Source organism: Rhipicephalus sanguineus, chromosome 6, assembly GCF_013339695.2.
Source record: "Rhipicephalus sanguineus isolate Rsan-2018 chromosome 6, BIME_Rsan_1.4, whole genome shotgun sequence".
Lineage (NCBI taxonomy): Eukaryota > Metazoa > Arthropoda > Arachnida > Ixodida > Ixodidae > Rhipicephalus > Rhipicephalus sanguineus.
The window spans coordinates 116,232,916-116,246,283 of record NC_051181.1 but is presented as its reverse complement, the minus strand read 5'-3'; positions in this window follow the sequence as shown (position 1 = coordinate 116,246,283).

Sequence of the window (13,368 nt, the reverse complement as noted above, 5' to 3'; positions counted from 1 at the left end):
GAATAACACGGGTACAGAATTTGTGACTACGTGGAAAGGGAGGGTGCCTTTTACCACTGACGCATTCAGCGCTCTTGGTGGACTCTTTGAGGGATAGCGGTATAGTATACGCTGACTCAGTCAGTGAGTAGTAGCTCTTGCTTTCCAATGATGTGCTTATGAAAAAATGTTCGACAGCGATCGACCTACAGAACGAAACGTGCGAATGTGGACACAACTAGAATCTTGCCTCATAGAAACGACGAAAGTTGCAATAGATATATAGTGGAGGCTCAAGAGGAAACATTAAATCACCGATAGCTTCGCCCGTACAAGACGCACTCAAAACCTGTTGGCTGAACGACGTTTGCGTGCATATAACAAAAACAAGAAAATAGTTTACGGGAGAAGCTTGGACAATGCCGTACGGTGCCAATAACTTTCCGATTTACACCTGTATCAGCGTAAGCATCTTCTACGGAAATGTTTTAGCAGAATCCCGTCAGCAGAAGCGTTCATTTTCAAGTTGCTCGCACACCGTCGTACAGGTTGCTGCTTCTCAAAAAGCTTAGCAACGCTTCTGCAACCCGGCATATCTCAGATGCACGAGGTGACGGTCCCAACATCTTTTCTCCTAAGTGCCCGTCATCTAAGTGCCAGAATGTTGCCCCAAGGACATGCCTATTATCACTATGCGCAGGACTGTCATAACGCAGGTATTTTATGGATTATTTCACGTCACACCCGTGGCGGATGGCACTGTCCTTCATCCCAATCAGTACTCAGGGGGCGTTTGCGAAAGCAACCCCTAGATGGAGGCGACATAGCAAGTTTACTTGGACGCGGCATAGCATAGCGTACAGTACACTAAGGAAAAAATAGAAAAGAGTATGAGTTACTCTTTTCGGTGAATGCTGACTTGCCACGTATATTACTCTCTTTAAAGAGACGTGTTGAATCTCTTTCAGGTCCCACAACTCTCCGACGAGAGTATAATGAACTCCAAAGAGAATTCACACGTCTCTTTAAAGAGAATCACATGCGTGGCAAGTCAGCCGGGCTAACGAAAAGAGAGTCAAATGACTCTCTTTTTTTTTTTTCTTAGAGTGTAGTTCGGCCACCTGTGCGCATATGGCCCAACATTTATGCTGCTGGGGATTTAGTCAAAGGGCTCATGTCATCACCTTTCACCTCAGCACTGTGATAACTACGTATTCTCGTAGTGTCAAATATATGCACTGCCACTGACTACTGTAACTATCAGTATTAGAATACTTATCAGTGTTAATGAGCTTACACCATTGTTGCCATATGTACTAACGGCGTCAAATGAGACCCGAGCAGCGGCAAGCATTCGCAATGGTATAGCGCGCGTCGCCCAGTCATCACAATGGACAATTGCGCGCGCATCCGGTTTGGCAGCAGTGCGCATGTGCGCACCTGTCCATGGTGACGACTGGGCTGTGCGCACTGCACCACTGAGAATGTTTGCCGCTGTTCTGGCTTCATTTGACGCCGATAGTACAGTGTTGCCATTTAACAGCCCTTTTAAACCACTGCACTGGCAGGCTGCGTTTCCGCCAGCGGCCGTACACTTCCTTCTGCAGCTATCTTTGTACCAAGCTCTGTGACACTATGTGGTATACGTGAATTCCAGGCTAGTCGACGAAGCAGGGCTTCGCCCGTATGCTGGGCGACACCTTCGGATTCGCGTCTGGGCACATGCTCACGATCCGCGAAGTCCAGTCGGCTCGCTCTACATTTCCTGGTGACACGCTCTCGTTGTCCACGCTGACAGAGCGCGTCGCGCGGCTCGCGACATGTCGCGATCGGTCGCAATCTGTCGCCGACCGTCTTCCGGCTTGTTACACCGCTGCGCATCGGAGACACGAGCATGAAGCGTTGGCGCTGCCGTCCACGAGACCGCTCGCTGTGACGAGTACGCGTACTGGCGTTCGGAAACATCAAAGCTCGCTTTGAACATAAAACGCGGACGGAAGAAAAAATAAGAAAAAAAATCCAACTTGGCCCATATTCACAAAACTCATCTTACGGAAGAACGTTTCCGTTTCTTCCATAAAGCCGCCTTCGCGTGTGCCCACTGTGTTATGTCAGTATACAATCGCCATGCTGATGGACACTTTCTAAATACGCTTGCGCAAGGAAAGCTTTTACGTAAGCAAAGTTTTGGGAATGCGAGCCAGAATAACGATTATCCAGAATTATTATTTTTGGGATATGTTACTAGAACGGTGGGGGAGGGGGGTGTAAAGTGTTGGATCGGGCTAGTTGGTATTCCATTATTAAACTGCGCAGCGCAAAAACTAGACACAGCACACACAGCATTGACGAAGACCAGCGCCGACTTCAAACTGAATTGTATTACAAACAACCCACAAATATATAGCCTACAGAAAAGATAAGACCACGTGCTTATGCAGGAACCAAAAAAGAAAAAGAAGGCACCAAGCCGTTGGTCAGACGGGTAGGTGCCGAGGCTACAGGAACATAGTGAAAAAGTAAAAAAAAAAACGTGGGGGAGGTACGGCTTTTTGACCTCTCATTGTTCGGAAGGTGGTTGGCAGCCCCTGTTTGAGAAAACACGAGTTCTTGCGGCTCACCCTAATGAAGACACTAGAATCATCATTGAGGCCACAACAAGAGCAAAGGGGAGCTGCATCAGTAAACCTTCGATATTCTTATCGGAAAAAGAACTGGCCTATTTGAATTCTTCGGCGCGTGGTGTTCCTGGGTAGCTACTTTGAGGTTTCTTTCTTTCCTCTTAGTTTTTTATTTTTTTTCTGCATAAGCACGTGGTCTTATCTTCTCTGTACGCTATATATTTGTGCGCTATTTATAATAAAATTCAGTCGGAAGTCGGCGCTGGTCCTCGTCAATTCTGCGTGTACTGTGTCTACGTTTTGCGCTGGCACTTTAATAATGGTGGAGGGGAGGTGGATCAGTGCCTGTCTGTAAAAGGGGAGAGGGGGTTGGGTTGGTCTAGATTAATCCTGAAAGTGGGGGGGGGGGGGGGGTCGGAATCCTTTGGGCTGGTTGGTGTTAGAGGGGGGCGTATAAATCCCTGGCGAGCCGTATCACCGACAGCTGCATAAAACTCTGCACATCTGTCCCTAGCTCGTTGAAAGTTTCTGAAGATGTGTGTAGGTATGTACATGTACGTCCTTTTTTTTAAACGACGCCGTGCACTTCACCTTCCACGCAGCCATGTCGGGCACTGTATAGTTCCGTTTTTCCCGCCTCTCGAGTAGAGTTGCTGTTGAAGCGCTGATTGGCGTTAGAAACATGAATCATGCACGATTTGAAACACAGTAAGACGCACAGATCACTGCCTGAAGTATGACAAGACTTTGACTTGGACATATAGACAAGTACAGCGTGGTGTGTCGCGCTTCGTATACGTTATGACACGTGCGTAGCCTTTACCTTAGAGCTACTAACAAGTTCGCGCTGATTCGCGCTGACAAGTTCGCGATGATAATTATCTGAGGAAGACTAACAATATCGGTGGCGTCAGTGTAGACACTGCAGAGAAGTCAACATTGCAGAAAAACGACGTTTACATTCACCGGCTGCTGTTGCATTGGCTAAGCTGCTCTAATGCAGAATCTCGTTACAATGATAATGCATACCTTGTCCAAGAAGTTCAATAAAATGCTAGATAATACTCCTGAAACACGTATAGCCGCCAGGCTGGCGCAGAATTCAAATGTAAATCGGTAAGAGGGGGACTCATCAGTATGAAAACATCATTTTCTCATTGTGAAGATGGCACCTCAAACTTGATAGCGAAAGGCAAACGCTGCATATCGGATCGCTGCGTAACCAGTTGCTTTTGACAGAAAGTACGTGCCACGACGCAAATGGCTTCCTTACCTTACCTGTGCTTGCAGAACAACACCCCCATTAGAAATATTACAAGGTTTCTATAAACATTTAGCCGTCACTCAAGAGTAATTGGCACGAAAGTCTATTGCAGATGTTGTGGGTTATGTCATTACTTTCTGCTAAAAATTCTAGCACTGAAAGCCATGAGGACTCTGCTGTGCATATACATGGCGACATAGCACCGCGACTGTCTTTGATTACATGATTAATGTTGCCATGTCCAGCGAGCACGCCTTGTTTTATTCCGTTATATTCGTTCACTTATTCCTTTATTTTTCGTACGGCCTTCCCCTTCTACATTATATTGTGCAGCAGATAAATGGCTACCTATCGCAACCCTTCTTGCATTTTCTCTCTCCCAATTTCTGATAATCGCTGGTTGGAACTGCTTAACCTAGTGCGTGCGTTTGACATAGATCCGCCCATGTAACGCTTGAATGGCATCTTTGACACATTTAAGCAATACAGTCATGATCTTTCAATTCTTCTGTAACACAAAAGAATGAAGAGTAGAAGTCAATACGTATCAATCCATTCGAAAAGCGTCTCCTTGCATCTCCTGCCTTTATATAGCAAGCGCGGTTTCCTATCCGCAATATTGTTAGAGAACATTGTAGTGCACATGCATTTGGATTCGCAAGTCGCGTTTACGAAACAGCTCGTTTCCACATGTACAGACTGGCAGGGACAATTTTCGAGACGAAACGTGTCCCCAGTGGATAGAGAGGGCAAGGAAAACGGAGAGGTGTAAGCTGAAAAGCGAAAGTCACCAACATCAGTGGGAAGCCGCAGAATGAAGAGATGGCAAGGAATCAAAAGAACATCGCGAAAGGTGGCGCTAAGCGGGCCGGCGCATACGCGGTATTAGAGAAAGCACCAACGAACAAATGGCCAAGTATACGTGGTCACCAAGGCCGGAAGAAGAAGACGAAGACGCGAGCGCCGCTCCGAGACAGCGCTGCGTCGCGCCGTTGTCACCGAAGCGCTCGCTCCTGTCGTCTTTGTAGCGTTTCACCCCCGTGTGCTCCGTCTCCTCCTCCTTCACGTACCTCCCCGTCGATGGTGGCCGTCTCGTCCCAAATTCGAATCACGCGTCGGCTAGCGCGACGCACCGCGACAAACTCGGGCGGTTGTACACGTAGAAGTATACAATGCGGTTGCTCCGCGACGCGACATAAAGCCTCGCTGACCGCGCTTGCCACGCGGGCACGCATCATCGGCGTGGCCGCCGTCCGAGACGATCTTCCACTGCCGTGGTGGGGACGTGGGAAAAAGCTACACGGGACAACAACGACAAGCCACGGTCGCGCTACTCAAGTGAAAGCGAGGAGAACGCTTGAAACACGTCCAACGAACGAGACTGCCGTCGAAAGTGAAGAAGCGTCACAGAAACAACGAGAGAAAAGAAAGAAAGAAAGAAAGAAAGAAAGAAAGAAGAAAGAAAGAAAGAAAGAAAGAAAGAAAGAAAGAAAGAAAGAAAGAAAGAAAGAAAGAAAGAAAGAAAGAAAGAAAGAAAGAAAGAAAGAAAGTGCCAACAGAAGTCGGTCAGGAGAACAATACATCGAAAGAAAGCGGGGCGAAAGCTCAAAAAGAAGAAACGACAGTAGAGGTCTAATAGGCGGCCGGTAATTTCCTCCAGCACGATTCTCTCTTCAAACATTTTTTTAACATTACTACGGAGCTGTAGTGCTTTTTTAAAAGCGAATAACGTCGGGGGCGACATTGTCGTGCTCGAACTCGTTGTCTAACACTTCGACCCTGTTCATTTTTCCGTCTTGTTCTGAACTGTATATTCCGTGCATTATGATAGACCTTACAACCAAACCGTGCTTTTTATTTACAATACTCCCCTCTCGAGAACTCAGAGATCTACAAATAAGCGCATTTAATAGATTAAAAAAAAAACGGTGGTGGAGACGGGGGGCGATTGCCTGAGGCATCGTGAAGTTCATTGTTTAACTTTTAGGACAGAAAAGTCTGAACGTAGAGGGAGGGTTAAATTGGCATAATCCATTTAAAACATTTAAAAGACAAAAAAAAGAGGCACAGAACAGTTGTCCATAAGACGAACTCAAGTGGTCTAGGACACGTCCAAAACGGTCAAGTCCTCAAGTCCCCTTCGAGTTGTGTGCCAAGAGGAGCGACAATAAAATTTGCCGTTGAAAAAAAAAGGATGAAAGAGAACCCAAGGATAAAAAAAAAATCTTGTGGAAAGCAGTGGGCCTGCTGGAGGGGCGAAGGAGGCAACATAAGTGCTCACCTCGTTGAAATAACAGAGTGCACCATGTCTAAACGAAAGAAAGAAAGGAAAGGAAAAACAAAGGTAGGGTACAAGGACCCCGAAAAAACTAAGTAGTCCTGTAATATCAAGCCGTGAGCTGACTGCTTGAACCACGGTGGAGATGTAGGCAACACGGCGCAAGTACTGCTCGAGTCGCAATCGACGTGTCGGCGCCAAACTCAATTTAAAGCAATCACGGCTGCCCACCATCCTGGTGGTCCGCACAAACCGACTCGGCGCTCTGGCGCACCAGGCCCACAATTGTTCCGGGATTCCTGTCGTTCAAAAATTTTAGAACTACCCCTGTTTACGTTCTTAACTGCACTTGCGCTTGCTCTTTTTTTTTTGCGTGTGTGTTCAAAATTAACCTGTAGCACTGAAAGCTGCAATGCGCCAATGATGAAAAGAAAAACAGCCGCAGACCAAAAGGAGCGGCACCGTTGGTCATAGCGAAATATTTGACGATTACACGAAATACGTGTCGCAGTTTCAAGGACCGCATAAATTGCAGCGAACATTCGCTTGCTAATTTAAGTAACAAGCATGATGCCACATACGCACAAACAAACGTGAACATGCATCAATGGATGGCCGCTGACAACACTGGCGGGATGAAGAACTTCGACAGCTCGTAGATTCGTGATGCTGCTCGCTTCAACGCGAATCCGAAGCTTGTATGACGCGACTACCCTACACTATACGCGCGGTGGTAGACAGCGCCGCTTGAAGGAACTTTCGGTGGGATTTAAATTCTCCCGAAAATTTTCAGTCTCGCATGAGAATCGCAAAGGCTGCGGGCCGGGCCTCGCACTTGCGACGGACGCCACGCGGGCAGCCACTTGTACCACCCCTTGGACTTTGTGAGAAGCAATATACGAAACGAAAAAGCATCACGGCCATACGAGGGACATATCCTGAATGTTCTTTCGAAGCAAACGCAATGAACCTAAAGCTTTCTTATTTTTGCCACGTCATGCGAGCCACCAGATGATTGGAGCGGAAATTAATGTTAGGCATAGTTAAGGTAAGTGGAAACGAGGACGGCTATGCACGAGATCGTTAGATGGTGTTCTCGAGGCCACAGGGAAACGCCTAAATGACTTCAAACAAGTTGCAATATACAAAGGACTCAGTGGAAGTCATATACTCATACATGGCGTCATTGCGGGAGTCGCCAGCGACTATAGGCGGTACTGAACACTTAGCAGCAGCGACACGAAGACGGATGTTTGCCTGGATCCATATAATTGTCAAGGCAATTCCTTCGCACGGATGCAAGATTGGGACCTGCTAGCATGCCCCGCTTCTGCGACTTGGTTACCACGATAGCATGTCGCCTAGCCTACTTAATAAAGTTTCATCGTCATCATTACAGCAATTAAAAATTTAAACGTGGTCGATCCAACGCTGTAGTGCTCGCCAACAAGGTTATATACCTAGTGACTGTCCTTAATAAAGTTCTCGATGACACAACTAGAAAAAGACCAATAAAGCACGTGAGAAACCCAAGTGTTTCAATGATAACTATCAAATTAATAAAGCGGGGAGACGTTTGTCGCTACCCAGAAGCTTGCGGCAAACGCTTCGCGACGGATAGCAGCAACCAGAAGGCACAACTATATACGGGGCATAAGCGCCTACAGCGTTTTCCGCCTAGCGGTTGGCTATTGCACAGACAAGACATCGAAGACCACTGCCACTCACATGCCCCCTATAGGTCGTTGCAGTTGACCCAGGTAAGTACGTCGCCGCGGGAGTCGGCCGCGCTGCTGCGCCGGAGTCGGGAGGTCCCTCCGAACACGGGCTTAAAGCAGTGGCACCGGCAGCGTAGGCCCAACATCACGACTTTTCAGCAGAAGAACCGCAGTGTCCGCGAGTCTGGATAGTCTCTCCCACAACGCATGCGCATTAAGCTCGGCGTTCATACGAGCTAGCGTCACGGTCGCGCGTACGTCGAGAGCGCTTCACACGAGTCAAATGCAAGTCATGCAGTCCTATCTGTCAGGCTCAGCGCTAGATGCACTTCCATCGCGTGCCGCACATTACGGTGACTAAGCAGAACTGTCTGCGTTCATGTCACGCCTTCAAGCGCGCGCACCCAACGCATGAGACTGTGCGCCTGACAAGCCCATCAACATGAAAGCCGCTGCCTCAAAGCGGCGGTATTTAGAATGCGATGAGGTGATGCGGAAATGATATACGCCAGAGAAGCGGACGTGATACCAGACATTAAATTGTAAGTCTTGATCGAGAAAACGTCCAATTCGGCAGACCGACCGCACAAATAATGTCAGGAAGCAGGCAAAGAAAGTGCATTTTCAGTACTTTTGTTAAAATTAACGATCACGCAACGGGCGAGAAAGAAATACTTGCCGAAGCGCCACTTCTGTTAAGCCCTGCAGCGTTCCGAAGGTTCCCATCAATTAACAAATATAAAACCGCTATAGAACAAGGTGCCACACGCGGTTTGGCATTTTGTGCGGAAGGTTTTGCCTCGCACAGAACTTGAAATCGGTGGTGCCTGTGGATATATTTCAAAGGCCTCAGCTGGTACTACTGCAGCGGATGAGGTTGACATTGGATACGGCCATCTTCCTGAGGAAACGCGACATCATTCTGTCCGTTGTTGTCGTTGCAATGACGAAGGCAGAACAAGCAGCCCTGCTGCCGCTTGGCACCTGACGCGAGGAAGGCGAACACGGAATCCTGACTGTGGATACCTTCCTCGAGCTTGCGCTGCTCTATACGACTGCTCGATGTTGGCTTAATAAACACCGTTACTAGGTGGAGGTACTGGGTAAATCTTACCCTGAAACTGCAGGGTTACACTCTTCCCGCCACTGCCATCAGTGCTGTGCCAGACGAGGTTGGTGCGTTATCTACTTATTTGACTGCCACTGATGATCTGCGCGACCCAGCAGTCTTCAGTGACACCGCTGACACTGTCGCCTACGATTGGCTGTCATCATACTAACGCGTGAGTAGGCACAAGCGATCGGACAATGCGACGAAGCTTCCGTACATTATCTTTTATCTCTCGGATATGGCCCATATGCATTTTTGGCTCCGGCACCACGATACAAGCCTTACAACCTGGGCTCATTTTACGACTGCTTTTGTGAACGTGTCTAGGAGGACAGCCATTACTTAAGAATAAGAGAAATCGCTTAATTCCTCTTATTCTTAACCTCGCAGCTTTATCTCTTGCGTCATTCCAGCGAGTCACGGTTTTCAATTTCGCGGTGTTCTGACAATCACCTGTAGTTAACTTGGCAGCATTAAGGAGTACTTCAAATTTGATTTTTTTTTAAATAGAAGCAGAATCCTTCAATATATAAGTAACAATTACACGCACGCAGTTACGAATTGAACAAATTGTTCCGCTACACCGCACTCTACGTAACTCTGACTGTTGTTGAAAGATTAATAGGAAAGGACGTTACGAAGGAATAATTGTAGAACAGGCCAAGTAATGAAGCCAAATAAATCATACGACAGCTGATTTACCTGAGGTATTGGGCCGTACTCCCTCGACAAGCCCCAGTGTGACGTCGCTCCTGCTAAATTTATTAGGGCGCACATTAAGACGCAGGAAACTATTGAGGAAGGATAAGTTAGCGCTTAAGAATGTTACACGAGAGTATGACCAATGATCTACATGCGCAGCATTTTGAACGGAGTGTGCTTTAAGCAGGTCTCGTACATTGCTGAAATAAACCGCATATCAATTTGGAGAAGTAAACGTTATGTCCTTGCTCATGCTTGATGTTATCAGTAGTGCGAAGACGACGTAAAAATACATTATTTATGATAGTTAATTAGCGCTATACTAGACTACAACTGAAGACATCACAAACGCACGCCCTAGTTATCATCGTGTAGTGTGATGCTAGGTAATGATGACGTAATGCTCTAATCACTAACAGTACCAGCTTATTTGTCTAAGAAGGCGGTACGCTGTCGTAGATGACAAACTCAAGACCTCCGCGTGATGTCGTGCTGTGGTTCAGCTCCTGCGGCCACCCTTCCGACCTCCATCTAAACATACGTACTAATGGACAAGTTCGTGCATGCTACGTCCATTTTAATATCGGGTTACACGCACATACGCATGCAGCTTATTCAGTAGCTTTGCAACGTTGAACTTATGAATCAGTTTGTTTTGCATTGCACGCATGTTCTGCGGGACATACGGCCCTGCCTGCCACTCAAGTCACCTGAAGGCCTGCAAACAGTACACTTCTGGTCTTTCTCAAATATAGTTCATTCCTCCGTTCCAATGTGAAAGCCGGCGTAGGCGTACCGTTGTGGACCTGCAGTTTCTATTCATGATGAAAACAGCGGGCCCCGTTTGCTGCGTATTATGGAAGCAAAACAGGATGCAGCTCTAATGAGCCAGAAGGGTTAAAGGGTCTGAGTGCGGTTGTTCGCTTCATTGGACCTGCATAAAGCGAACTGAAGGCAGAGGATTGATACGGTAAATATGTGTGCACCCGCGGTAGCCTCTGTAGGCCACGTTTTGGAGATTGTCCCTAGTGTCACTGTAAGGGATTATATATGGTTTCATATTCGACTGGCCCAAAGTATATGCAGTCCGGAGACGTTGGTTTGCCGTGGGAAAGAAAAATGGGCGAGTGGCCACACCGCCTCGTATAGAAACTAAATACTGCCACGTGATACTGCTATACTATTTCTATTTGTTATCGTGAGCGAAGCAGCCTTTGATGATTCGTTTAACTTACATATGAGGGCGCTGAAAGCGCCGCGCGTTTGGCGGCAGTCACGTAGTACTTTTTAAAATTCGCGCACTTTGAAGAAAGGCCGGAGAAAAATTAAGCAAGGTAGTTATCTTAACATAGACTGAAAATTCGACGTTCCTGAACAAGCGCTACAACTTTTGTATTGACAACCTTTCTCTAGAGTTAGTATTTAAAAAGTTCATTAATTAATCTTTGTTAATTGCCGAGGTTGGCGGATTGGAATAAAATATCCTGACGTGCTCTATATGTCTCAGAACAATACTGCGCTAATTGGAGACGCGTAGCGCCTATGCTTTATTTTTTAATACTTGGTGCTTTTTAGCTGAAATACCCTGTATGTGTGTGCGTGACTGTACATGTTATTTGCTTGTATATGTGATCATTTTATATACTACTGTCAACACCCGACACCTGGAGTATCAAGCCAGGCGATGAACCAGGCTCACGTCTCTGGGGTAATCATTAAAAAAAAAAGTGTGACCTATCTCACGGTGACTATGTAGGCCGCTATTCACAAAACCTTTGTGCAGCAGAGTTCGCCAATGAATGACGACGTTCGCATCAACCGAGAGGTCGAATAATCTGTGAAACAGGCTACAGGCAATAAAAGGTAAACTAAAAACGTACAACCCCGCTACGTTGCCGAAATTCATAATCCCGAAGCGCGAAACTGTTATTGAAACTACACTTCTCCTGTACCTAGTCAAAAATATGAAGTCTTGAAGATGAGGAGGAGAGGGTAAGACCAACGAGAGTGTGACATTAAGAAGCCCAGCCATTCGCTCGCTGTGCAAGCTACGTTTACAAACTATGCTCGACGAAGTGATGATTCGTCTCAGCGCTTGCCTTCCTTCGGTGTACTCCTTGCAATCAATCTCTGCCAGTCGGCGACCAAACACCGGTATCAATCGGCCGATCCTCGCGAGAGCGCTAAAGGCGAGTAAGAGAGGATCAAGATGACAGCCGTCGACATAGATCAGATCGGCAAGGAGCAATCTCTGTCGCTAAAGAAGAAAAAGGGAAGTAAAAATAAACATAGACACGGCTTTCTTTATTGGGACTATCAGAAGCAAGGCGCTCCTTCAACTGTTTTGGTAATCGACTTCCCCAGGTTCTTTTCTTTTTCCCTCTCATTCTCTTCCGCGGCTAGACAGCACCATGTCCTCAGCTCCGTACCACTTCTATTATATTGTTCTTTCTTAGCGTTCGAAAAAGAACCGAAAAAAAAGGTGTGTTGAGTTAATAGTAATAAAAAAGTAGTGTTAAAACCTTGGAGATGAATGGAAGAGAGGCAACAGATATCACCACCAAGACATCGCCCCCTTTTTTTTTGTTTATTTCTTTCTTTCTTCCGGCGCACACAAGGGGATGACACCGGAGAGCCATTGTCCGGGACCAAACACGACTGATCTCTCTTCACGATCACGAACGCGCCTTGAACTCCTTCCGTTCTGTCAGCGTTTATATTGTGCCCCAAATGGGATTCCACGCGGAAAAGACCCTCGCAAACAAAGAGGCGAGAGGAGTACAGTGGCTAAGAGGGTGTTGTGTGCGTGCGTGTGTATATGGGCCCATGGGCACACGTCTCGGTCAGGGAGAAGCCGTGGGTGCCGGGTGGGGTGATGGGACAGTCGGGACAGTAGGCAGGGTGCGGACACAGAGGGGAGGGGGGGGACACACCGGCCGAGGTGGGGGAGGGGAGAGGTTCAATGCCGTATCCTTTAATCCTTGATTCCCGATTCGGCCTGTTTGCTTCTTGTTTCACGCCCGACGAACAGGGCTTGTCAGGGAGGAACGAAGGAGTGAAAAGGAAGAAGATGGACGGGGAAAAGAAGAAGAAGTGGAAGAATGTATGGGAATAAGAAGAGAATGCTGGTATCGGAGCAAAGAGTTTGCTTATCTGGACAACGAGAGCGCGCACGGCCATGTCCCGCGTGCACGGAGTCGTCGGGCCGACGCACACACAACGGCAAGACTTTTTCTCCGGCTTCCGGACCGACGGGGGTGGGCGACCATTGGGAGCCCGAAATCTTTGGCTCCCGTGCTGCGTCGCCTGACAGGCTTGGTGACCGATGGGCACGCATTCATCAAAGTCTTGAGCCGTGAGGGCGCCCCCTTCCAGCGGCCGCGCCGCCCGCGGCGCCGGGTGGGCCGCGCGCTTCGTGTCGAAACGCTCCAATGGCAAAGACACTGGCGTTTCCGCCCAGAACGCTCGGCACCGCGAACGACGAACAGAAAAAAAAAAGTGAAAATGAAGCAAGGGTCGTCCGGGCCGAGGCGTAGAGTTTTTGCTACGCGCCGGTTTTCTTCTATATTTACGCTCCTCTTTTTTTTTTTTTTTTTGCGATGCCAGTGACGCGTGATTATGCCTCCCTGTACCGACGCGAGCTGGCAACGTGACGAACGTGCGCGTGCCACGCTGGAGGACGACTCGCTGTGCTC